Raw genomic sequence first — 25,675 nt, 5'->3', positions numbered from 1 at the left:
AAGGTTATGCTATGAGTCTTGGATTAGGAGTTCTCTCCTGGAGATCACATAAAAAATCAGCTCCAACAGATTCCACAACAGAGGCAGAATATGTGGCAGTAGTTGAGGCAACAAAAGAATTTGTGTGGCTTAGGAAAATTCTAGAATATTCTTAGGTAAAACAAGTATATTCGACTCCACTCATGATTGACAATACCTTAGCAATAAAGTTGGCCAGGAACCTAAAGTTCCATGACTAAAAAAAGCACATGGGTGCAAAATATCATCTAATTTGACATCATGTTGAGGCCAAAACAATCCATCTGCGCCATTGTTCCACTAATGAGCAGATTGCAAGCATCTTCACCAAAGCACTTGGAAGAGAAAAGATTGAAAGATTCAGAACAATGCTTGGAATCACCAACATCCCTTCATATTAAGGGGGGGGGATGTTTGAACCGAATCATAGGGATTGGGTGAACAACTATAAATAATGTGAATAAATAATAGAGAAAATGGAGAGTCATTGGGAGATAAAACTCAACAGTCACAATGTCATTTTTGAGGAGTTACCTCCTGGACAGACAATAACATCATTCAAGAAAGGAGGAAGTACTTCCCAAATGGATTTGATCGACCTATTTCCATTCATACAGAAATAGTTATTTTTCAAACACTAATACTAATCCTAGAAGAATTACTTCGCTAAATGAAACCTTTGCAGTAGCCATAAAAAAAAAACATTGATTTCTTGATACAAAATAATGAACAATTGAGAAAGAGTTGGCTAGTGAAAAGGAGAAAATTCATCACCTCCATTTTGAAAATGAAAGGATGTCTTATGTCAATTCTAGGAGAGAAGGATTATAGTTCGATATACTTGAAGAATTCAAGCAATTGGAAGACATGATGAGGCAAGTTCATGAATAAATGATCATTTTTCGTAAGGAAATGGAACCTTTGTAAGAAGTCCATAAAGGATCACAAGAAAAATTGAGGATATTAAAGATATCTCACATATTTATGGAAACGATCCAGGAATGGGGTGCGAAGTATTTAAATGGACTTGCATCATTGGCTATAAAAGGAAAGGTTGAGGATGAAATGGATAGAGTGGAGATGAAGATGGATATGCAAATCTATGATCAACTCAAAAATCAAGTTATCAATACTATGTCAGCTTAAATGAGGTTGCACAATATATTAGAAGCCTTGGCATGAGTGCAAAAAGTGCCTTCTATAGGTGCACATAAGGAGTTGATATAGAGAGATACTATAAGGAAGGAGTTAAATGAATTTTTGGACCACATCAAATAAGAAACTAACCAAAATGACTTAGAGGTGACTAAATACGTTGTTCTATAATTTTTAGTTGAACCAGTAAAGTTACATATGAAGCTAGTCATGTTTTGGGACAATATAGAAATAGGCTCCAAAAATATATGCCCGGACACTTTGGAGGTAAAAATAATATAAAATTCAAACCTACCAAAAATATTTGAAGGCATAGCAACAAAGTATAGCACATGGTATCAAAAAATTTCAGTGGAGCTTCATGTCCCAATCAACGAATTACAATTGCACTAAATATGAACACACACACACACACACACACACACACACACACACATATATATGGATTTTTGCCACAATCTTGTGAAATGTAATTTTCCAATTAAAGAAATGATTTATTTTTTTTTAAATATGTGGAATCAGAAAATACACATGTGGAATGTGAAAAGTCACTAGGAATTCCAATGCACATATGGGTGCTGAAGAGTGTTAATATAGGTTTTCATTGATGTCAATATAATAGTATTTGTGATGGAAAATTCGTTGATACATGATGTTGCCTATTGATGCTCATTAATCATAATTCTCATAGTGATGAATGTTTGATATATGATGATACGATGAGATGGAAAATCCAAGTAGATTAAATACATATATATAGACAAAATAAAAGTAGTAGAGCGATCGAAGAAGTTTATTAGAAGCCATCAAAGAAGGGATATAGGAAGAGAAGCCATAACAAAGTAGTTAACAATAAACACCAAAAAACACATCAAAGGCTTATATTGGTGCTTTCTTGGCAAGTTTATTATATGCCACTGCACAAAACCTGCAATTACGATTTGAGTTGTGGACCCGATTGTTCCAGTAGAAAAATCTTTAAAGAAATATCACATCCACATTGGAATTTATGTATCACAAAGGAATGCCACTTAGATACTCTGATTTTGATAATATTTCAGATCCCTAGGACCATTAGAATTCACCTTAATGAAATATCACATCTGGAGGAATCACTAGTTTCAAAGGGATGTCAAAACGCTGATTGTGATATAATAGGCGGACCTGATAGCTCCATAAGATATACCTCTATGTAATATTGCGTCCATGTATCGGGGAAGTTACAAAAATCATAAGGCTTGTCATCGCGAACCACCAATTGCAATAGATCCAACGGATCAACGATTTCAATGAAGTTGTAGACCCTATAGATTTATTAACTATTGCTTAATATTATATCATGATTGTTTCATCAGTAGTATGAATATTGACCATGTTACATCAATGATGTTAAGAGTTGTGATTGCGAGATTTCAGATAATTATGGTTGCAATTAATAACATGGCATGTGGGACCTCCATATGGGCCTTGTGAATATCAAAAAGGACCTCTCCGATATACTACGTAGTAAAAGACCTCCGAAAAGTTCTGATTGCGATTAGTGGTGACATGGCATATGGGGACCGCCAAACTTCTATTATAATATGGGTATAGCCTCTCATATAATGCGATTTTTGTAAAAAGGCTAAGTTATAATTGATTAAATATTAACAAAAGTCCCTTCGATATATTTTAATATACCACCTCAGTCACAAGTTGGCCCCTCCATCAATGAAGGGGTCACTTCATCTATTGGCAAAAATCATACATATATACAAGTTGAAGCGCTTCTCTTGATGTATGTATTCGGGCATCGATTATAGAGAGAGGAAGTAATAGTTCAAAACTTGTGAACTTGAAGGAACAAAGGAAGCCGAAGATGGAGCAAGAAGGAAGAAAGCCAAAGGTATAGTAGGAAAGAAGCCAAGGGACGAGAAATTTTTGTTGATTGGGTTAATCTTTGAAAGGCTCGGACTTGCGATGAATTAATCAAGTACATAATAATTCTATGGAGTGAAAACCAAGCTTCATCTATCACCATTTGAGGTAAGAACTAGATAGCACCGATATTGAAGTGTTTGTGAGTTTGTTTCTTGGAAGTAAGATAATGTGACAGTAAGATGTAAACTATGTTGCTTAGCTTTTTGATGACCATGATTGGATGTGAGCCTTGTGTTTGTAACTTGTTAAGGTGTATAATTTGAGATTCAACATGAGTAGCCTAAGATGAGTTATAGGAATTTATTAGGTGAAAATGTAATAGTATAGCTGTAGCAACTATAACATGCTGAAGTTGTTGTAGTCGAGGCAAGATTTGGTTGAATTCCCAAGTTGCAAAAAAAGTTAAGGGTAGTTGTCAGGGCATGATAACTAAGGAGTGTCAAGGCATGACAAGGAATGAAATGCATGCTAAAAAATGTTAGATAGTGCTAATGCATGCTAATGTGTTTTTCTGAGTGTCAAGGAATCACAAGGGAGACCTAGGTAAAAATGCATGGAAATGAAGGAATAAGAGTTTGTGGCAGGGAGTGTCAGTGAATTCCTGGTGTCCCAAGGACGAAGTGTGTTAGGAGAATTTTAGAACAGTAATTGTATGAATAAAGCCTATGATTGCAATGAGGGGTTCGAAAATAGTAGTTTCAGATAAAGGGAGACTTTGGGCTAGGCAAAACACTATTTTTTCAATGACATGGTTGGGTTCCCAAATCGAAAAACAAGTAAGGCTATCTATAAGGGCAGGATAACTAGGGAGTGCCAAGGTGTGTCAGGGAATGCCAAGAAGAGTTAACACATGATAAACAGTTCCAGGGCATGTTAGGCATGCCAAGTCATTCCTATATGTGCCAGGTGCTATGGTTTGGCACCATTAACACATGCTAGGAACTATCAAGGAGTGCCAAGGAAACACAAGGGAGCACTAGTTTCAATTGCATGGAAATGAAGGAATACAAGTGTGTGACAGGGAGTGTTAGTGAGTTCCAATCATGCTAAGGAGGGAGTGACAAGGTATGATAGGTAGTGCCATGCTGACTTTTGTGTAGCTTGGGAGGTACTCCAAGCCCTAGTGTTCAAGGGTTTGAGGTCAAAGTGCCACAAGTAGGCTTGTGGGCTTAGAACTCAAGCCTGGGGTTTTGCAACCATCAATGTTGGGCCAAAACTGTAACAAGTCCTTGACATGTGACAAATGATGATGATATCTCTTGGTGAGACGATTCTAATTCCACGAGAATCATTTGATTCTGAGTTTTTGTTGAAGAGTTGTGAATTTTTTAAGTTATATGTTGGAGTTTTCACACATGTGTTAAGGTTAGCTTGGTGTTAACTTGACTTGACTAGTTGTGGAAGTCCCTAGATTGTGACATTATGGAGCCCCTCATTTGTGTCTAAATAGATTGTGAAGGCAAGGCATTTCAGCATCCAAAACTGAAACATTAAGGAAATGTTAAGGAGGACGGATAACAACTTAGTGAAGAGGTTGATACATTTGTTTTGCCGTAGGAGAAGAGGAAAAAACAATGTGAGGACTTAAGGCTGGTTTAGGAGCCTCTTTGACTATGTGGAGGTTTGTCTCATGCCACAGCATGTCCGAGAATGGTAAGGTGTGAATGTAGGTATGATATGGCAGATTTAAGGTGTGTTATCTATGTTTTGTGTGGGTCGTAGGTATAGGAGCATAGAGTGGTAGGCTGCAGGCCATAACACCTCAGAAGGGCACCTACATAGGGCTATTTGATGGTGGTATAAGCCTAAAACAAAAACACAAAATTAGGGCGTACTCCCTTGATTAGGGTGGATTGAATTAAGGGTTGTTTGGGTGGAGAAGTAGGGGTTGTTGTAGCATGCAAGTGCCTTAACCAAGGACAGTAGTGATATCATACTTGAAGATGGAGGTTGTCTTATGTTGGGTCAAAGTTTGACCAGTGTTGGATCAATCTACATTGCAAGTTGTTGGGAGCCATTTATTGGAGTAGCCCTGGGGGTGCAGGAATTCCAACTAGGAGCAGATTCCGCTATGTAGTGATGTAGGTGTCCTAATGTGGACATAGTTGTTACAACTTGTGGAAACCAAGGAGGTAGGGATGATATGGCATGTTAGAAGTTCTAACCAATGGGTAGTTTCACCACGAAGATTGGAGCCTAGATTTGTGCAATAGCTCGTCTATTGTAGAGCGAAGGGTAGATGTGGAGAATTTTGTTGGCAGCTATGTGTAAGGGTCTCCTAGGTGTGTGGATGCCCTTACTAGGTGCATATGCTACAACGTGGACTTGGTCACTTGTAGACTATTGGAGGGTAGTGTGAGAGTGAACCTAGTTTGGACATGATTAGGCACTTATGGTCTATTGTAGGACATCGCGATAATGTCCAATTTGGAGCCTAGTGTGCAACACCTTGATGGAAAAAGGTATTTGCTAGAGAGAGATAGTTGTTGAACTCAAGGGTTTGATCAACTACGAGTAGTTTATGGAACCCTAGACATGTGTGTGGAGAAGGAATTCTACAATAGATGATGGGAATTCCTCCTGACATGTTTTCATTGTGGGATATGTAAATATTACAGTGATGGATGGTAGCCCTTTATAACCTATGTTGATCTTCAAAATGTGAATTTGGAAAAACATCTCTGAATTATTTGGGTCATATAGTAGGGGGTGGTGAATTGAAAATAGATCCCTCTAAAGCGACAGCCATTGTGAACTGGCCTAAACCCAAGTCTACTACAGAAGTGAGAAGCCTCTTAGGGGCAACACAATATTGGAGAAAGTTTATTTATAACTTTTCCTTAATTGCAACTCCCTTAGATGCTTTGACAGGATTGAACGAGCTGTTTCAGTGGGGAGGCAAACAACAAAAAGCCTTCGACACCTTGAAAGAAAATATTAATACAACACCTGTCCTAGCACTACCTGATCTTCAAAGACCATTTGAGATCCAAACAAATGCCAGTGACTATCCCATGGGAGCAGTGTTGACACAGCATGGTAAACCCATATGTTATCATTCTGAGACATTTAATTCTACAGTAGTTAACTATCCTACATATGATAAATAATTGTATCCATTAGTACAGAGTGTGAAATAGTGGAAACATTATTTAATGGGCAAGGAGATGGTAATACATACTGATCATCAACCACTTCAATATCTACACTCCCAAACTAAGTTGCAGCAATCAAGACACTATAGATGGATGGGTTTTCTACAACAATTTCATTTAGTCATTAGATATAAAAAGGGCATACACAATAAAGTTGCAGACATGTTATGGAGACCCATTATAAGTGCATCTACTATACTTAAGCATAATTCTGTGTTACATGAAAGTTACATTGAACAATATGCTCAAGATATAGACTTTAAAGATGTATATGCAACTTTAAGTCAAGGAAAAAGAGTCGAAGAATTGGATTATCATGTAAAGGACTAACTCTTATACCATTGTGGGAAGTTATGCATTCCACAAACTGAGAGAGTAGAGATAATTAGAGAAGCACACACTTCTCTGATATCAGGTCACTTTGGGGTATGTAAAATAGTTGCACAACTGCAAAGATTTTGTTATTGGCTAAAAATGAATGAGACAGTTTCTAGATATGTAAGAGGATGTACTATGTGTGCTAAAAGCAAGCCCAACAATAGAAAACTAGGCTTGTACACTCCATTACAAGTTCCTTCTCACCCTTGGGGAAGTGCTTCCATGGATTTTGTTGGAGGACTGCCTAAATCTAGGAAAGGCCATGATTATCTATATGTTGTTGTGGATAGGTTCAACAAAATGTGTATTTTGATACCTTGTAATAAACAGTACATAGATGAACAAACTGCAAAATTGTTCTTTGAACATTTATGGGTTCATTTTGGATTACGCACTTCCATTGTATCTGATCGAGACACCTGATTCGTGGGGAAGTTTTGGTCAAGTCTGTGGGAATTGATGGACACCAAACTGAAGAAAAGCACAAATTTTCATCCACAAACTGATGGCTAGACAGAAGTAGTTATTAGGACAGTGATCCATCTACTTAGAGGATATTGCAGCAAACATCCTAAGCTTTGCGATGAACATTGTGTTATGTGCAGCATGGTTACAACAGAGCAAAACACTCTTTTACACAGAGATCTCCTTTTAAGACCTGTTTTGGTTTCATACCAAGGTCTCCTTTGGATTTTGTATTTGGTAAAGATACCACAGTTGATGGACATAGTGATGTGAACAAGGTAACCAGGTTCATTGAACAAATCTAGGAGATCCACCAGGCAGTACAGGAACAGCTGGAAAAGAGCCAAGCCAAATACAAGGCAAGGCATGACAAGCATCGGATGGAGCATAGTTTCCAAGTTGGTGACCAAGTCTGGATGTATATCAGCAAGGACAAGATGCATGGTGAAGGTAAGAAGCTAAAGCCTATCAGTTATGGACCCTTCCATATACTTGAGAAGATTGGTGAGAATGCTTTTCGCCTTGATCTACCAGCTTACATGCACATCTACTCAGTCGTAAATGCAGATTGCTTGAGATTGTTTGAACCTTCCCTGATTGAGGATCCCAAAGAGAAAAGTCAGTTGCCTTCTATTGATGACCTGCTACCTGAATATCTTAATGAATTGCAGAAAGACACATTTTTGGATAGAAAGGTGAGGACAACGTGTATAGGAGATGTTGAGTACCTCAAAATTGGGCTCAAAGGTTTAAAGCCAAGCAATGAAAATTGGATCAAGATTAGACAAGTGAGATAGTTGTATCCTCACTTAGTCAGTGCTTTAAAACAAGCTTTTGGTGGTCCAAAAGCTTTTTCAGTGAGAAGGCCATGATCCAAATTGGGTCCATGAAGAATAATCAAAACACCATGACTGTATCAAATCAGGACACAACTTTGAATTCAAGAGCACAGAGCGATCAAGAAGACCTCTAAACAGTGGCAGTTGGAAACCAGCAAGGAACAACGAGGACCTCAGTTAAAGCGCGCTGACCAATGCCCATGGAGACTGCACAGGAGGCCAAACTAGAACCTGGGAAGCCCGTATCGGGAAAAGGTGGCAATTTCTGATGCGCGATTAGCGCGCATTGCTGGGCAAAAGCCCTTGAGAAGGAAGGCCCCAAAGTGCTCGGTCACATGAAAGCTAGGAAAATCATGGGGAAAGTGTTGATGGCTAAAGGCAGGACCCTCACTCCAAAACCGGTGGTATTTATCAGGGGAACCCTTGGGCGGTAAGCAGAATTAAAGAAAAGTGGGTGATTCCACTCAGTGCCCAACGTGTGGTAGGCATAGGAGAGAGAAAATTGCCACTCATCGTGCGCTAACAGTTGAGCAAGTCAACCATGTGATATGAGCAAATGGCGTCGGATCTGGGGGCTCCATATTTAACGGCTAAGATCGCGCCTGATGGGGAAGATGGATTTGACAGGGGATTGAGCAGCGATGTATAAGGATTAGAGGTCCAATTTGACAGATGAGGTGGTGGACGAGTCATTTCCCAACGTAACCAAAGAATCGAACCGACGAGGAAAAGTTGGCGTGGTTCGTAGGAGGACAAGTGGCCACTCCCTGTGAGCCATTGATGATGACGCAGAGACAGGAAACTCCAATCGAGCAGCAACAGGTGATCTGAAGCGGGCGAAAGAGGAAACGAGTAGTCATGAGAGTGACTAGCTTTAGATCCATGAACAGACAGATAGAAAACATAGGAGAGAGAAAGGAGAATAGAGAATGAAGACAGAGAAAAGAAGAGACAGTGAAGAAAAGAGGAGAAAGACAGAGAGCCAAGCTAATCTACAGCATAAGGTAGCATCGAGCTATCCCTGAGAGGACCTGTTAGGGAACTGAGCACCACATTGGGTTCCTCCCATTAAATACCAGGGAGTTCAAGAGTTGGTGAGGAAAAGAGTCTGTGCACTCTAGTGGCTTGGGGAATCCAAGAACCACCCTGCCAAGTAATTCTGTTCAGGAGACTCAGTTTGATCTCCTCATTGTAGTTCTCTTCTTTAAAGACACAATAAAGGAAGGCCACCACTAAAAGTTGGACCAGAGATGAAGCCCTGGAGGATAGGGTGAACTCCTTATTAATTTGTTGTGTTCTTGTCTTTGCTTACTGTGTTTCTCTTACATTTTTCTATTTCCAGTGTCTGTGTATTTTGCAATCTGATCGATCCATTGCCTAAAATAACATATGCACACACCAGCACATGAGTTCGTAATACCTTCATTCATTAATTAATTAACTGAGTTCACTCAAGGGTGATTTTCAGATCATTTACAAGAGATTTTGGAAATAAATTGATTTTGTATTCAATAGCATAGACTTGCTTAAATTTTTAGTGGGCTAGTAAATCTCGACATTCACATTTTTACCCCCACCTAATTAGGTGATAAGGAAGAAATAAATTACTGTAGATGGAAATTCCTATAATTATGCTTGTTTATGCATGAATCCTGTCTATTTTTTTTGTAAATCGCATGCTTAAATTATGGTGGGAAATAACTCATGAGTATAAAGAAGGCTAGATGTTTTTATATCTAGAAATTGAATTTGAAACGTCAACTATACAAGTTCTTATGTGTGTGATAAAGTGTTTGGACAAGTGTTATCAGCTTATTTTTCTCCCTACAGTTTTTGACTTTGAGACATTATGTTGATTGATGTTTTTAGGCCTAATACCTTATTTTTCTTTTCATGACAGTCAGATGGATGATGACTCTGTGAGAGCGACCATACCCTTTTACTCGCTCGCAATACCACATTATGGTACTGACTACAATATTTTTATTTCTTTTTTGTGCCTATGACTGAGGAGTCGGACTAGAGTCTGATGGTTCCTAGTAGATTAGTTCGACTAATAAATTAATCAAGTTGGCCAAGGCTTATCATGAACAAGTTGCCATAACTTTGTGTAGTCTTGAGCCTCCACATGCATCTTCTAACTTGATATCTTCATCCTATTTATATTGGACCATTTGAGAGGGCCAAGATAGACACGCAGAGCTTGACCCTTTGGTATACTGAGTTTACATGTCAAATTTATATTCTCGCTAAGAGAGACAAAGCTTATGATGGTAATGTTGCTAAAGTCCATATTTTACCATTTGTAGTGGGGAGACTCTGCCAGTTTTTGGAGAGGATGCCTTGAGTGAAGGTATACTTCTACTTTGATTTTGGGTTAATATACATTCATGTTCCTTCTCTGTATCTACATATTGGCACTAATATTTCTTGTTATATCTATTATTTTGGTTTGCAGATTACTGTGGTGTGATTTTTGAATGGAGATCGGATTTTCCACAGTGCTCATGTTTTTTGGTCGACGTTTCGAGTCTGAAACTAGACTCATCATCAGGACAAAATGTGAGGAGAAAAGAAGGAACTGTTAGGTATAAATATGAAAAACCCAGTTTGTGAAGACCAATGGCCGACTCTTTGCCTCATTGATGATTTAATTTATTATTGTTATTTAAGATTTTTCTGATTTTATAATTAACTATTTTAATAACTACTTTGTTAATTATTTTTAATTTTTTTTTTTTTTTTTTTTTTATATGAATAATACAATTTTTATATTTTGTCTTATTTTATCATTAAGCCTCATAAATTAAATTTTTCTTATTAATTATGGTCATGCTTATTGATATTTATATTCTTAATTGATTACAATGAGATTTTATTTTTATTATTATATAAGTTTATTTATTATTAATTTATTTGTTATTAAAATCTCTTATTTAGTAATTCTTAGATTGTTTAGTAATATTCTCATTAGTATTTTAATATTCATGCTTATTTGTTTATATTTATTATATGTTATTGTTAATGTTATTATAATTCTATATTATCATTCTGCTCCTATTATCTATATTATTCTTAATGTTACTTACTATGATATTAGTTCAAGCTCTTTTATATATACATCTTGTTATCTATTATAATTGATATTTATTATGATATTTATTAATGTTCTACTATATATACTTATTGATATATCCATTATTTATCTATTATAATAGATGTTTGTTAATGATAGTTGCTAATCTATATTATTATATATGTTATATACTAAGATATTTATTAATGATCTTCTAATGCTTATTATATCTAATATAGATTCTAATTGTTTTTATATTTGACGAGGTTAATGTTAGCCTCATTATTTAATTAATTTTAATGTTATTAATGCTTCTATTATTTGTATCCATTAATGCCTTTTATATCCTTTTTGTTAGAAGATTAATTTTAGTAAATTATTAAGATACCAAGTTAAAATTATTATTAATATGATGGTAGGTTAGGGATTTCCAACATTATTATTAAGATTGTTAGCGAGGTTTAGCACGGGGTTCCATGAATGTCTGCACTATGCTCTTTGAGTCTAATCCTAACCGATCTACCAGTTTCTCCTATGTATTGATCCCCACACGAACATTTGATGATATAAACCCCTTTTTGCTGAAATAGCTCTTGGTTATCCTTAACAGACCTCATTCTTTGCTTAATGGTAGACAAGGGTTTGCTTAATGATCTTCTGAGGAATATCTCTTGTCGTATTTGCGTGTTTCTGATTGTGTGCATGTATTGATATAAGGTGTGGACAAAGTATATCATTTAAGTCAAGCATTGGGATTATGCATCGAGCTCAAATCCTTTCACCAATCCACAAGGAGGACAGGTGAGCCCTTTTTTCTCACAAGATGCATATTTATTTGTGTGTTTCAAGTGTGAGAATTGGGTTTGGAATTTTCTATCTATCCACTAGTCATCTCCCTTTTTCTGTCTAGTAATCCTTTTGAATAGAGGATTTTAGAGCAATAACTCGTTTCATAATTAAATGCAACAAGTCCAAATGACATCCTCTTGAAAGCGAATTCTCCCCAGTTTTTCCAGAAGGTACTCTTTAATCACTCAAGTTATGCTACTAGCACTTGATTATAACCTAAAAATCAATCTAGTAGTGAAAACATTTCAGACCTAGATACTATCTGGAGTATCTTCTCTACAGATGGCATTGGATAGTTATCTTTCTCGGAATCTTGGTTGAGATTTCGAAAATCAACACTTAATGCATTTCAACAGACTTCTTTCTAACAGGGACCAAGTTGGAAACCCATGTGGAATGTCTAACTTTGAAGATCATATGAGAATCTAGTAGTTTTTTCAATTCCTTCTAAATAAGGGGTTCTAGTGTTGGGTGAAAAATTCATAACTTTTGATGGAACGGTTTCAATGCTTCTTTTAGAGGAATTACGTGTTAGATGATATGAGTTTCATAAGTCTTTAAATCATCATATGTCCATGTGAACATGTCTCACTATTTCCTGAATAAGTGGATAAATGATTTTCATTCCTATGGAGAACAACATGCACCGAGGTTCACATACTTGTTTAGTTGGTAGCTTTGAACTCTGAATCTTCTTGTTGGTTGGTCCCATGAACCAGTTTTGTAGATCATATAATTTCTCCAAGGACACCACACCTTTTTTCACGGTGTTTCCTTTTGTTCCATTGGATGCTTCGTGCAAAGCCCGATCATTCTCATACTCCTCCATGGAAGCATATTTGAATACATCAACATTAGACATAAAGTGTAGTATATGTTGTTCATGATTGAAAATTCGTAAGTTAGTAATATTGTATGTCATGGATTGTTTATATAAATTTCAATAGAAAAACCATTTTTCAATGGTGACATCCTAGCAATCACATTTTATAATGCATCTTCTGGCACACTTCTAACTCTAGGAACAAAGACAATATTGGAAGCTTTAAAATGATTTATCAAATGCCATACCTCCTCTTGGTAGTTTTTAAGATGCAGTGAAACATAATGTGTAATCTCTTGTACCCAACGAGTGACCACCTATTAAGCATCGATTACCTTTAGAAACTTTACCTTCAAGTCTATAGATTTGTTCAATCCCAGTACAAGTGCTTCATATTCTGCAGCGTTATTGGTGCACTCGAATTATAGATGGCATGCAAGGATATGCTTCTTATTTCTTGGGTCTATAATAACATAACCTACTACGAAACTGCCTCGTATTCGAACCATCAAAATATAAAAGGAAAATAGTATGAGCTACTAAGATACTTCCTATACTACTATTATTACAATTACTACTACTATGTACATCTATAATAAATGTTTCACTTGCACTAGCTAGAGAATAAGGAAGGAGTTACAATTGTGTATCTGGTGAAACAGTTGATGGTTGGACTTGATAACACCCGAGGTCAGTTTTGAGAAATCAATTCCCAAATATTAAATCAGTAAAATCAAGAGGCTCATTATGGCCCTCAAGTGATGTCATGGTATGCTTCATTCATGAATTGATTTTTACTCAAATCTAATTATTCATTCCCTTATATGGAAGCCACAAATGTGACTAGTTTGTTGTAAAATATCCATGTAGCTTGCTAGACCAGTCTCTACTAAATAATACACCATAGGCTTCTGGTATGTTTTCAATTAAATTATTTACATTGGTGAACTTGTTCATATTTTCATAATCTGATCAGCATATTCCTAAGCTCACCAATAGTTAAGACAAGAGATCTATCTAGCTGGTCAATTTGTGAATCAATTTTCTCCCATATGGCATTTATTTTCCTTGCTACTAATAAAGGAATTATATTTACAAATGCACCAGATTCTACTAAACAAATATGGACATTATAATTTTAAATTTGAAATGCTAATAGAAATGGTAGGAAAACAATATTAGATTCTGATGTTAAAGCATCACTAAAAGAAAAATTGACATTGGTGAGGGGCGAAAAATGTCACCATAAGCTCATTGGTGATGGTCAGAAGAGCCTCTCTCACCAAAAACTGAATGTCACCAAAGGTGGCATCCCGAAAAGTATAGGTGTTGTGGTGGTGTACAAGGTTCGTCACCAATAATGATTGATAGTGATTTTCACCATTTCATATGGGCAATGGTGCCAGAATTTAGGCCCAGACACCAAAATATTGAACATCACCAAAGATGACATCGCCAAACTTATAGGAGTTTTGGTGACATTCAAGGTTCTTCATGAATAACCATTATAATGAAGGATAGCGACCGTCACCATTTCATATTAACAACAATGATTTATTGTTATGGACCTTTCATGACTGTGACTATTGATGCATATATTTGGCGTCATTCATTGACTGTCACCATTTAATATTTTGGTGAGGGTATAGTGACCATCACCATTTCATATCAACAATAATGATTTATACCAATGTAACTTTCATGGCCATCATTTCTGATGTGTATATATGGTGGCATTCATTGGATGTCACCATTTCATATTATGGTGAGGGTCGAAAAATGCCACCATAAGCTCATTGGTGATGGTCAAAAGAGCCTATGTAAAATAAAACTAATCATCGCCATTCCATATCAATATTAGGGCACGATGGAATCGAACTACCAACCTCTTGCTTGTAAACCAGGTGCAACCTCATCGCCATTAAAAGAATTAGAATTTAAAACACTAGACCTCGAAACTTTAGAAATTGTAAATTATACAACTTTCGGTAAACTATAAAACTTGGAAAAGTCTTGGAAAATATTTTACTAAATAAGAAAAATAGCACTAATAATGTAGGTCGCTAACTAATGATTATGGAATTTATGAAAAGTATCTAGAGGGTAAAATAGTTACGTATAAAAAACTCAATATGTTTAGTTGAATACTCAATTAGAAGTGAAACTTTGAAGACATTTATAACATATAAATGACCTATAACTATCAATTGCATTTTATGTTATAAATGGAACATCAGAAATGAATATCATATGGAAGAAGAGAATTGATGAAGACAAATGCAATATGTTACACTTTGAGTGAAAAAAAAATTCTAAACGTTGTTGCTACTGGGTGACCTTTTATAATTTGGTCATGTATCTTTCTTTTATCATGTAAAACTTCATTTTTTTTAAATCAGATATTTGAATGATATATAAACTTATGTGCAAATTTAACATGGATCTCTAGGGACCATGAACCACTAGAAAAAAATAAAAGAAGTGAACCAAAGACATTGACCAAGGAAACATGTAACTTACAATTTCACAAGTCCGCACTCAAAACATGACAACAACCAACCAATGAAAAAGTTTGAAAAATATCACAGTAACAATATCTCTTCTCAGTAGTGGATAATGGACACCGAACAATAAGCCTCAACAATTAATTTAGTTTAAGATAAAAAAAACATTGTGCTCAATTATTTGGCAGTACAAAATGGATTTAATTATGATGAAGCAGAAGAGTCGATGCTAAATCAAAAATAAAAATGAACAACAACAATGTAATTTTTTTTATTTCAACAACACAATCCATCACTACTTTTCATGTCCAAACATCTATATTCTGCAGTATTTAAAAACTTGTTCTGCAGCAAAATTTAGTGAATAGATTTCATAAGTTCGAACTTAAACATTGATTTGAAGAATTTTAAAGATGGAGTTGAAAACTAACCCTTGACTCATTTTCATCTCTACATGTTCACATCCATGGAGTGGTGCCTTTCTCACTATGTTGGTTAAGAGAAGGATGACAAATATAATTTTTGGTTTAGTCTTTCTTCACTTGTGTTGCATGTATATTGGGGTGTTTGATTAATTTCTAGTTCAAAGGGATATGGATCAACATCTAGGGTAGAATATTTTAATTGTTCCCGAAGTGTGGATGAACCAAAATTCTGAAATGAGCCAATAGTTGTGTCGCCTCGGGCTTTAGGACCACCTTTTCCCCCTGTTGTAGGGGTCTTAATCCCCATAACCTACCTTTCCCTTTTACCCACAACATGCTCCTTGCTTGGTGAAATTTTTTTCTTTTTTCTATGTGGAATGCTTTCTTTCACTAGAATTTGGAAAATATTATGATTAGGTTGACCATACTGCATAACACCGGCATGACGATTACCAGGAATATTACTCAATACTTTATTAATAGAACTGGGGTACCTTGTGAACATATCATATTTGAATTTGGCAGATTGAGAGAATCATTTTTTCTTTGCTTTCTTGTATCCCCCTATGTTTTAGTTTACTTTGAATACTTTGGCATGTCCTCATCTTCGTCGGTCATAAATTTCTCTACGTGTGTTCGTGTGTTATCATCTTCATGTGTTTTGCAAATATCTAAATCTGATTCTATTGAGGCCCTTTTCTCACTCACAGAAGAATTTTTTGTACTACTTTTTCGAATTGTTGGTGAACTGAAGAGAAAAATTATTTCACAACACATCTGTTTTCAACTGAGAAACATGGAGATAAGGGAATAATTTGTCGATATATTGTACGAGATGGCATATTTATAGTCTTAAACATCTTATCTTGCTAAGGTGGTCTAGTGACTTCAGTTGGACAGAAAGAAATAACTTCACCTTCATTCTTCAACTACTTCTGTTTATTTGAATTTCACTTGTGACATTCTTTATCTGACAAGGAATCGTAATCATCACTGTTATTAAAATCATCGAACACGAACTTCAGGGGTTCCACTAACATCTTCTTTTTTGTTGCCATCCCTAAAAACCATGGAGATCCTTGTCAATACTAGGATAACATGTATGCATGTTGCTCAAGAAAACATTCCTTATTAGTCATTGTTACCTGACAAAAGCCAACGAGACAACACAACATGAACATACACAACATTCCCTATTGAAATATAATCATAACTTAGCTAAGAAGTCAAAAATATATTCTTAATTAATAAACTTTGTATTTAGAAATCTTGTTTCTTCAGATTTAAAAAATATTGTACGTTGTACAACACTTTTGTCTACTTATCCAAGAAATCATATCATAACATATGTCATGTAATAGCAATATATGGTACCTAAAGTCAAAAGACAAATTTTCTCAAGAAAATAGATTTAGAAAATAGCTTTGAAAACTATATTTTTTCCATCAAAGCTTTAATTGGTTTCACAAAAAACTAGTTGGAGTTAGAAAATCAAAATCAACAATAGGAAAAGAATAGGACAATGGTTAAAGCCGCTATTCATACACATTATAACTAAATCTAGATTCACTATTGCCATTGTAAATAATTGAAATTTAGAGAGTGGTATAACAATTAGAGTAAATAATTGACATTTAGCCACAGTTTGACAATCGTTTTCTTTTGCATATTCTATGAGAAATTGATCAAAACAGTCAACTAAAGCTTGTCAACATCAGGATTATAGTGAAACATAAAGAACCACTACGACAGAAATATAATCCTAAACATAAGTGTATATATAGATAAGTATTTAACAATTATTGAGGACATTGTATTTATCAAAATCTGGAAGTCAAATCTTTGAAATAACACAATTTATGGTATCGCTGTCTTACCACTATATGTTGAGTATTTACCGAAATCCATTCAGGAATTTATTCAAAGTTAAAACAATTAACCTTTATCCTAGAAATGGTCAGATTTGAAAAGGAGATAACCCAAATTTGTAGATTATACATCTCACGTTTATATATCCTAATTTCCAGATATTGAAATGACGTTTTTTAGCATACTATCGTGAATCCAACCCAAACTTCTAGACAAAAAGTATTGATGGTTGTTATGATAATATATAATTTTTATGCGTGAATTTGTTTAAATAGTTAGCTTGCAATCTCAAACATATCTAAGGATGCATAAAAAACGTTTCATTTTTAGTGCTGGTGTGTGAAAAATGTCATAACAATACTTCTATATATAGGACAATCATTTCAAGCTTGCCTATGTTGTATGATATGGACATTTGTCCTTCAAACAGAGTTATGAGACACAAAACCACTTTAACCCTTAAGATAGAATGTGCTTGTAATTGTATGTTGAACTCACTTAGCACAAATATGCTCTTAGTATGATATTGGATTCTCAAACTAGTGCCACATTTAAGGGTTCCAAAGACTTTAGATTTCAACTACATGATATGGTGTAGACTAGGCTTCAGGACAACATATTCTTTAGGATTTTTCATGTTGGGAAACCTCCAAATCTGTGTCCAGGAAAACTCAAGTTAAATGGAAACAATGAGTCTGGTTGAGGAAGCAATTACTAGTGCCTTGGATTTGTTGGATTAATGCATCTAGGGATTATTGAGGGAAACAAAGAGGTTTTTATTGGTAATCCTAGAAAAATCCCAATATTTCTTTTAATCCCTGAGGATGTAGTTGACCTACTTCTCGGTTAAATTCAAACAATGTTGGATAATGGTTCCAACCTCATTGGATTTCATATGAACAAAGTAGAAATTAGATATATTCAAAATTTAGTAGACTTAATAGCTTTCAGGAGTTTAGGAATGGTATGATTGCATGTTTCCATTGGATTATGTCATGTATGAGGTTGTGGAACTAACATTTAATCAAAAGAACCAAACCCTCTATGTACCTTGATGTTTATAACTTTGTAGCATTGATTGTTAGCTTCCTCTATCATGACCCTAGTAAAAAACATGTAACCTTCTCTCAAGCAAAATCATTGATTTTGCATGTTAAGTTTTTTTATATATTATTTTAATATTTAAGAGGTGATATCAATGATGAGAATTTCAATATACGCAATGATTTTGATAATATGTGTTTATTTTTTGTAGCATTATTGTTTTTGGACTCTAAAGGCCATTTAGAGCCTCTGTGTTGATACAATTTTGATTTAGAATGGATTACACTCATTTCTATGCCAGTTATATGCACCCATGCTTGCTACATATATGAGAAACTTTGCATATTTTTGTATAATGGTTGGGATTAATATGAACACACATTAATATATATGCTTTTTTCCAAGATTTCAATAATTTATGTATTTTTTGGTCAACGAGTTTTTTGATTCGATTTTTATCTAGTTCCAATTCGATTCATTTTTTTGACATTAACCATTTCGATGGCTGGTCCAATTCATGTAATTAGGTAGAGAATACAAGAAAGTGGTATTTGTGTGTTAATAAGAGTGTTTCATTCATAATTAAGATGGGAGTTACAAAAATCTTCAGCTATGCCCACCTGGAAAATTGGAGTGTCGTAGATGTAAGAAAATCTATAGGAGAATATCCTAAGTTTAGAAATAAGAATCTTTGGACATGTCACTGGTAATGATGAGAAAGCCATTAATAGTGACTCAAGATAATTGTAAATGGTCATAAAAGTATAAATGGAAGTTTGTATCGAAGGATTTTAATGATCATTATCTATTGCTAATTGAGAAAGTTTAAGGATTCCAATATAAAGATAAATTATAAAATGTCCTTAGTGATTGAGTATTATTATACACAGTTTGCTTGGTATAGCTCAAGAAGTTAAGAGGATAAATTAATATCCTCCCTGATCCAAAAACGGATCATAAATAAACCTCTAAGTCTAAAAGACTTCACGTAAGAAGTAAAAGGTGCCAAACGGCACAAATCCTTTGTGAATCAGAGGAAAATGAAAGTAGTAGGTTGCTCTCGGAAATAGTCACATCGTAGAGACCTCCTCATTTGAATCCAGCGCAACTTGAAAGTGCGAAAATGGACTTTAGATGGAGAAGTTATCGCTTAAGGAAGATGCCCTTTGTTCCTTAGAAAAAGAGCCAAAATCCTTTAAAAAGGCAAAAAACCCTTCAAAAGGGGAAATTGCATCAGACCAAGGCAAAGGAGTGGATTAAGTGAAAAGGGGAAGCCACCCCTTATCGTTGATCCCCAACATATCGGGTCGGAGGAAGGCACATGTCATATAACATAGGGATCGGGTCGAGTGACATGCCAATCACTGATATCGCCGGATCACAATCGGCATTGGCATCAGTAATGCCATATCGGAACCCCAAGCCCATGCAATACGCAATTGCGATATCAAAATATTGGACCGGAGTCACGTGACAGAGTGGGCCACATATATATGCATTGATGCGATGCGAGAAACTCGAAAGGGTTTTGTAAATGTCACTGCATAAAAATTTCAAGTCCCTCTAAAGTGATTTTATGGGATTTTTAATGTTTTAATGTGTTTTTATAAATAAAAAAGAAAGCCATGAAACATGGGCATGGTGACTTGCGATAGTGATTTTGAGGCGGACCCAATAAAAAATATAAGGCGGAATTCAGGATATTTGAAGATCGATAAACGACAAAATGGCGGTTTTTCCTCTGTTTGAATGCATCTCTCTGTGTAAATAGAGAATGGCGATTTTAGGGATTTCAAAGGCCGGATGCCCTCATCCATTGCAGATTAGGTGGCCACCTCCCCTGAGCATTATGCAATGATTATTTAATGCTAGAAGAGGGATTTAAGTGGGCAAAGGCTGAGAGCCAGATGGCCACTTGAATAGACAGAGCAGAGAAGCCACAGAGCCACAGGGGAATGATTGTATTGTAGAGAAATGGCCAGGGAAGCCAAAAGCTTGAAATATGCCTCAAAAGAGCTGAAGAGCACCATTAAGGGAAGTAGGAGAAAGAAGGAAGCAGAAGGCCATTTCGAGATGGTAGAGAGACTCGAAGAGCTACTGTGTAGAGAAATTGAGGGAGCCTTTGGGGTCACTTGAAGATCAAGTGAAAAGCCAGAGAGCTGAAGGTTGCAGAGGGCCATGAAGCCATAGCTAAAGAGCTAGATCCAAAGCTAGAGCCAAAGATCTAGAGCCAGAGCCAAGGGCCAGAGCCAAGAGCTAGAGCTACAGCCGAAGAGCGAGAGCCAGAGCTCAGAGCTTCAAGATCGAGGGGATAAAATGGTGTGTGAATCCACTGTTTCTATGTAAAGTAGTAGGAGTTGAGCCAAGAGATTGTAAAAAGGACTTATATCATAATCCTATAGAGCCTACTTGAGTTAATTAGAGCTCACGGAGACATATCCCAAGAGTTTTGGGTGAAGTCCTAATTAAATTGTTGTCATATGTGTTGTTTTTACTGCTGCATTATTTACTGTTACATGTATTTATATATCATTTCAAGAACACTTACATATCAGCAAAAACAACAGATTTTAAAGCATATAATCAGTTTAAACAAATACCATCATACAACTTAATGTCAAGCACTTATTAATTCCACATTGGTTAATCATAAGGACTTGGGAATAAATAAGCTTTGGAAGTGGGATAGGTTCTTGTAAGTTAGACAAGAAGCCTATGTGCCCCATTTTCAGATCAGGCGGTATTAGAGCTTAAGTTTAGTTAACCCCACCTTCAAAGAAGGTTATATCAGAATGCTTGATTCACATAGCAAAGATTGCTTGTCTAAAAGGTGTTTAAACAGTGAGAGGTTGATTGTATGATTGTGTTGCAAACTGACTATTTTCTGAGTTTGCAGAGGTAAAGGAATGGTTGATTTTATGCTTGTGTTGTTGATAGCTCAGTCCAGGAAGGACAAGAAGGAAACAGAGCTGAAGGCACTCTTCTTATCCCAAAGGACCTCAAGGCAATATTTGGAGCACAAAGGGTTCGTTGCAAAAGGTTGCTGAAAAAGCTCTTTATTTATCTTGTTGAAGTTTGTTTTGTTGTTCATTGACATAATGAAAACTTCTACAATTGGGTCCTCAAATTTTGCCTTCTTCACAAGATTCTTTGATAAAGACATGAAGCAATAACTGTCCACGATGATGGATATGGTGAGACAAATGTATGAGGATGGAAGGAAGAGCAGCTTGGTTTGAGAGCAGTTGAATTCCATGAAGGAAGAGAAGTAGTTGATTTCTGACGAATTGCAGGAATTGGAGAGGCAACTTCATATTACAAACATGAACCTGAAAAGGATGCATGAGTTGGAGACACAGCTCTTTGTTGCCCAAGAATCCTTAGTCAAGTATTAGCTTGAAGAAGAGGTAAACCATTCCAGTTTGTCTTCAAATTCCTCTAAGGATGCTTATATTGGTTCTTTTGAAAAACATACTAAAGGCATACGTTCCAAGCTAATGTCCAAGATGGGCTATGAAGGAAAAGCCTTGGGTAGACATGCACAAGGTATTGTTGAGCCAATAATGATTGAAGAAAGGCCTAAGTATTTGTGTCTTGGCTATGGAAAAACTTATGGAGAAAGTTCTAAGGTTGCCATGAAGGCCATTGAAATAGCTCCAAGAAGGGGTTGCATTACAGAGTGTGAAGATTGTATTCAGGAGGAATGCAATAGCTTGAGACATCATTTACAGGATGAAGGTATTCAAAAGCACACACTTGAACCAGAGAGTTGGGGAGACTCCCACAGCCTTGAGGAGATTGATGGTGTTCCAAAAGGAGCCACCACTTCATTTGCTTCACCTCCTCATGAAGGAAATAAAGGTGAAATAGAAAGGTATAAACTTGGTTCTAAACATTTTCCTTTTGATTTTGCAAAGCATGATAAATTTCCACATAAGTGTGGGAAAGGAATTGCATGTTCATTTTGTGGGTTGGATAACCATGATGTTTATAGATGTTGGAAGAGAATGGCCACATATAAGAAACTTTTGAAGGAAGAGAAGGAAGAAGCCAAAGATCCATTGGACAAGGCAAATCATGTTTTCAAGAGGATGCACATGCAATGCACTTACTGCCATAAGCAAGGACATCTTGTTGCAAAATTTTGACTCTAAATCCAATAATGCTTCCACAAAATCTAAAGAAAGTGGAAAGAGAAGATGGTAGAAATGGAAAGGAAGATTCTATGAATGATGTGTCTGAGGATGATTCACATGATGATGTTGATGTGGAGACAAAGGTAGTACCTTTGAAAGGGATTGGTAAGAAATGGGTAGAGTTCTTATCCGATTAAGATTGCATGTCTATCGATGCATATACATTATATTTCATTTTAGCTTCGAAAGTACAGTGTGCTTAACTGAAAGTTGAAGTATGAAATGCATGCATGAGCAGGAGATGCATGATCATATGGATGTTGATGATTTCCTTGTTTTTGAACATGTATTTGTAACTAACTTGTAGGGTTGATTGCTTTGACATGCATGTGATTCCATGTTGACTTTGGAGAAGTTAACTTGGTCTCCAAATGGAGATAATGATGAAGTGTTTCATCTTTTGAAAAAGAGTCCTAATGGTCTTCTTCTACATGCTTGACTTGAAGGGTCATTTGTTTAAAGGCATGTTTTGTGGGCTTGTTATCTAGTCCATCATTTATATGCAGATATAATACATGGAGCTGTTCACAAGATGTGAAAATCTATTTCTTTTGTTGAAGCAGGAGTTTATGCAATCTAGTTGTTGTCTGTATTTTTGTTGTTGTTGGCAGCTTGTCAAACAGAAACAAATTAAAGTTTTGTGGAGCAGATGAACTTCACATTTTTTTGAGCCACCTTGGATCAATGATCAAGGAAAGAAGTTCAAACTACATTTTATGACTAGTTCAGTAGAAGTTCTACAGGAAGGCAAGGAGGAAGACAGTTCTTCTCGGAAAGACCAGCGCATCCAGAAGGGAAGTGGTCAGAAACTTTGGTTTAGGGGCACTATGCAAGGCAACTGTGGGAGGCTAAAAGAAGAGGGTGAGTCACTCTCATTTACTGTTTAGACCAGTATATCAGTCTTTTGGAGACCAAAAGTTCTTTTAGTGGGAAGGCGTGATCCAAAAATAAATCCTAAATAAACCTCTAAGTCTAAAAGACTTCACATAAGAGGTAAAAGGTACCAAATGGCACAAATCCTTTGCAAATCAGAGGAAAATGAAAGTCACAGGTTTCTCTTCGAAATAGTCTCATTCCAGAGATATCCTCATTCTGAATCCAATGCAACTTGAATGGGAAAAAATGGACTTCAGATGGATAAGTTATCGCTTAAGGAAGATGCCCTTTGTTCCTTAGAACAAGAGGCAAAATCCTTTAAAAAGGAAAAAAACCCTTGAAAATGGAAAATCGCATCGAACCAAGGCAAAAGAGTGGATTAAGTGAAAAAGGGAAGCCACACCCAATCGCCGATCCCTGACATATCGGGTCAGAGGAAGGCACATGTGATATAACATAGGGATCGGGCCGAGCGATATGCAAATCGCAATCGGCATCAGCATCAGTCATGCCATATTGGAACCCCATGCCCATGTGATACACAATTGCGATATCGCATTATCGCATCAGGGTCATGCGATGTAGCAGGCCACATACATATGCACTAATGCGATGCGACAGACCCGAAAGGGTTTTGTAAACACCACGGCATAAACATGTCAAGTCTGTATAAAGCGATTTTACGGGATTTTTATTGTTTTAATGTGCTTTTATAAATACAAATGAAAACCATGAAACATGGGCATGGTGACTTGCAATAGCGATTTCAGGTGGACCCGATAGAAGTATAAGGGGAAATTCAGGATATTTGAAGTCCAATAAATGGCAAAGTGGCGGTTTTTCCTGTGTTTGAATGCATCTCTTTGTGTAAATAGAGAATGACCGTTTCAGGGATTTCAAAGGCTCGATGCCCTCATCCATTGCAGATTAGGTGGCGACCTCCCCTGAATGCATTATTCAATGATTATTTAATGCTAGAAGAGGGATTTGAGCGGGCAGAGGCCAAGAACTAGATAGCCAGTCGAACAGATAGTGCAGAGAAGTCACAAAGCTGCAGGGTAGTGATTGGATCACACAGAAATGCCTAGGGAACCCAAAACTCGGGAAGATGCCTCAAAAGAGCCAGAGATCACGATTGAGGGCAGCAGGAGAAAGAAGGTAGCAAAAGGCCATTACAAGAGGGCAGAGAGAGACGAAGAGCTACTGCGCAGAGCAGCTGAGGGAGCCTCTGTGGTCGCTTGAAGTTCAAGTGAAAAGCCAGAGAGATGAGGGTTGTAGAGGTCCAAGAAACCAGAGTCGAAGAACCATAACCAAAGCTAGAGCCGAAGAGCCAGATCCAGAGCCAAGAGCCAGAGCCAAGATCCAGAGCTAGAGCCGCAGAGCCAAAGCGAGAGCTAAGAGCTTCAAGAGCTAGGGGATAAAACGGTGTTTGAACCCACTATTTCTATGTAAAGCAACATGAGTTGATCCAAGAGCTTGTAAAAAGGACTTATAGCATTATCCCAGAGAACCTAGTTGAGTTGACTAGAGCTCATGAAGACATAGCCTAAGAGTTTTGGGTGAACTCCTAATTAAATTGTTGTCTTATGTGTTGTTTTTACTACTGCATTATTTACTTTTACATGTATTTATATATCAGTTCAAGCACATTTACATATCAGCATAAACAAAAAATTTTAAGGCATATAATCAGTTTAAACAAATACCAACATACACCTTAATGTCAAGCACTTAAATTCTGCATTGGTTAATCATAAATACTTGGGAATAAATAAGATTTGGAAGTGGAAGAGATTCTTGTAAGTTAGACAAGAAGCCTAATTGCCCCATTTTCAGATCACTCCCGACAAAGTTCAATTGGCGCTTGTAACGTGATCGCCCTTTGTGATACAATTGTTGATCGATAATGTATATATTATTGGAATATGATCTAACTATCAATACGGAAGTGTTCAACTATCTTATTGAGGACATTTTATTTATGAAAAATTGGAAATCAAAACTTTGAAATAACACAATTTATGGGAGTCAAAAGGTATGTTAGGCAGTGGTAAGCTGGAAGTCAAATCTGAAATAACACAAT

Source organism: Pinus tabuliformis, chromosome 3_1 (genome assembly GCF_031772625.1).
Source record: "Pinus tabuliformis cultivar Carrire ecotype Pingquan chromosome 3_1, CPIR1, whole genome shotgun sequence".
Classification (NCBI taxonomy): domain Eukaryota; kingdom Viridiplantae; phylum Streptophyta; class Pinopsida; order Pinales; family Pinaceae; genus Pinus; species Pinus tabuliformis.
This window is presented reverse-complemented; position numbering follows the sequence as displayed.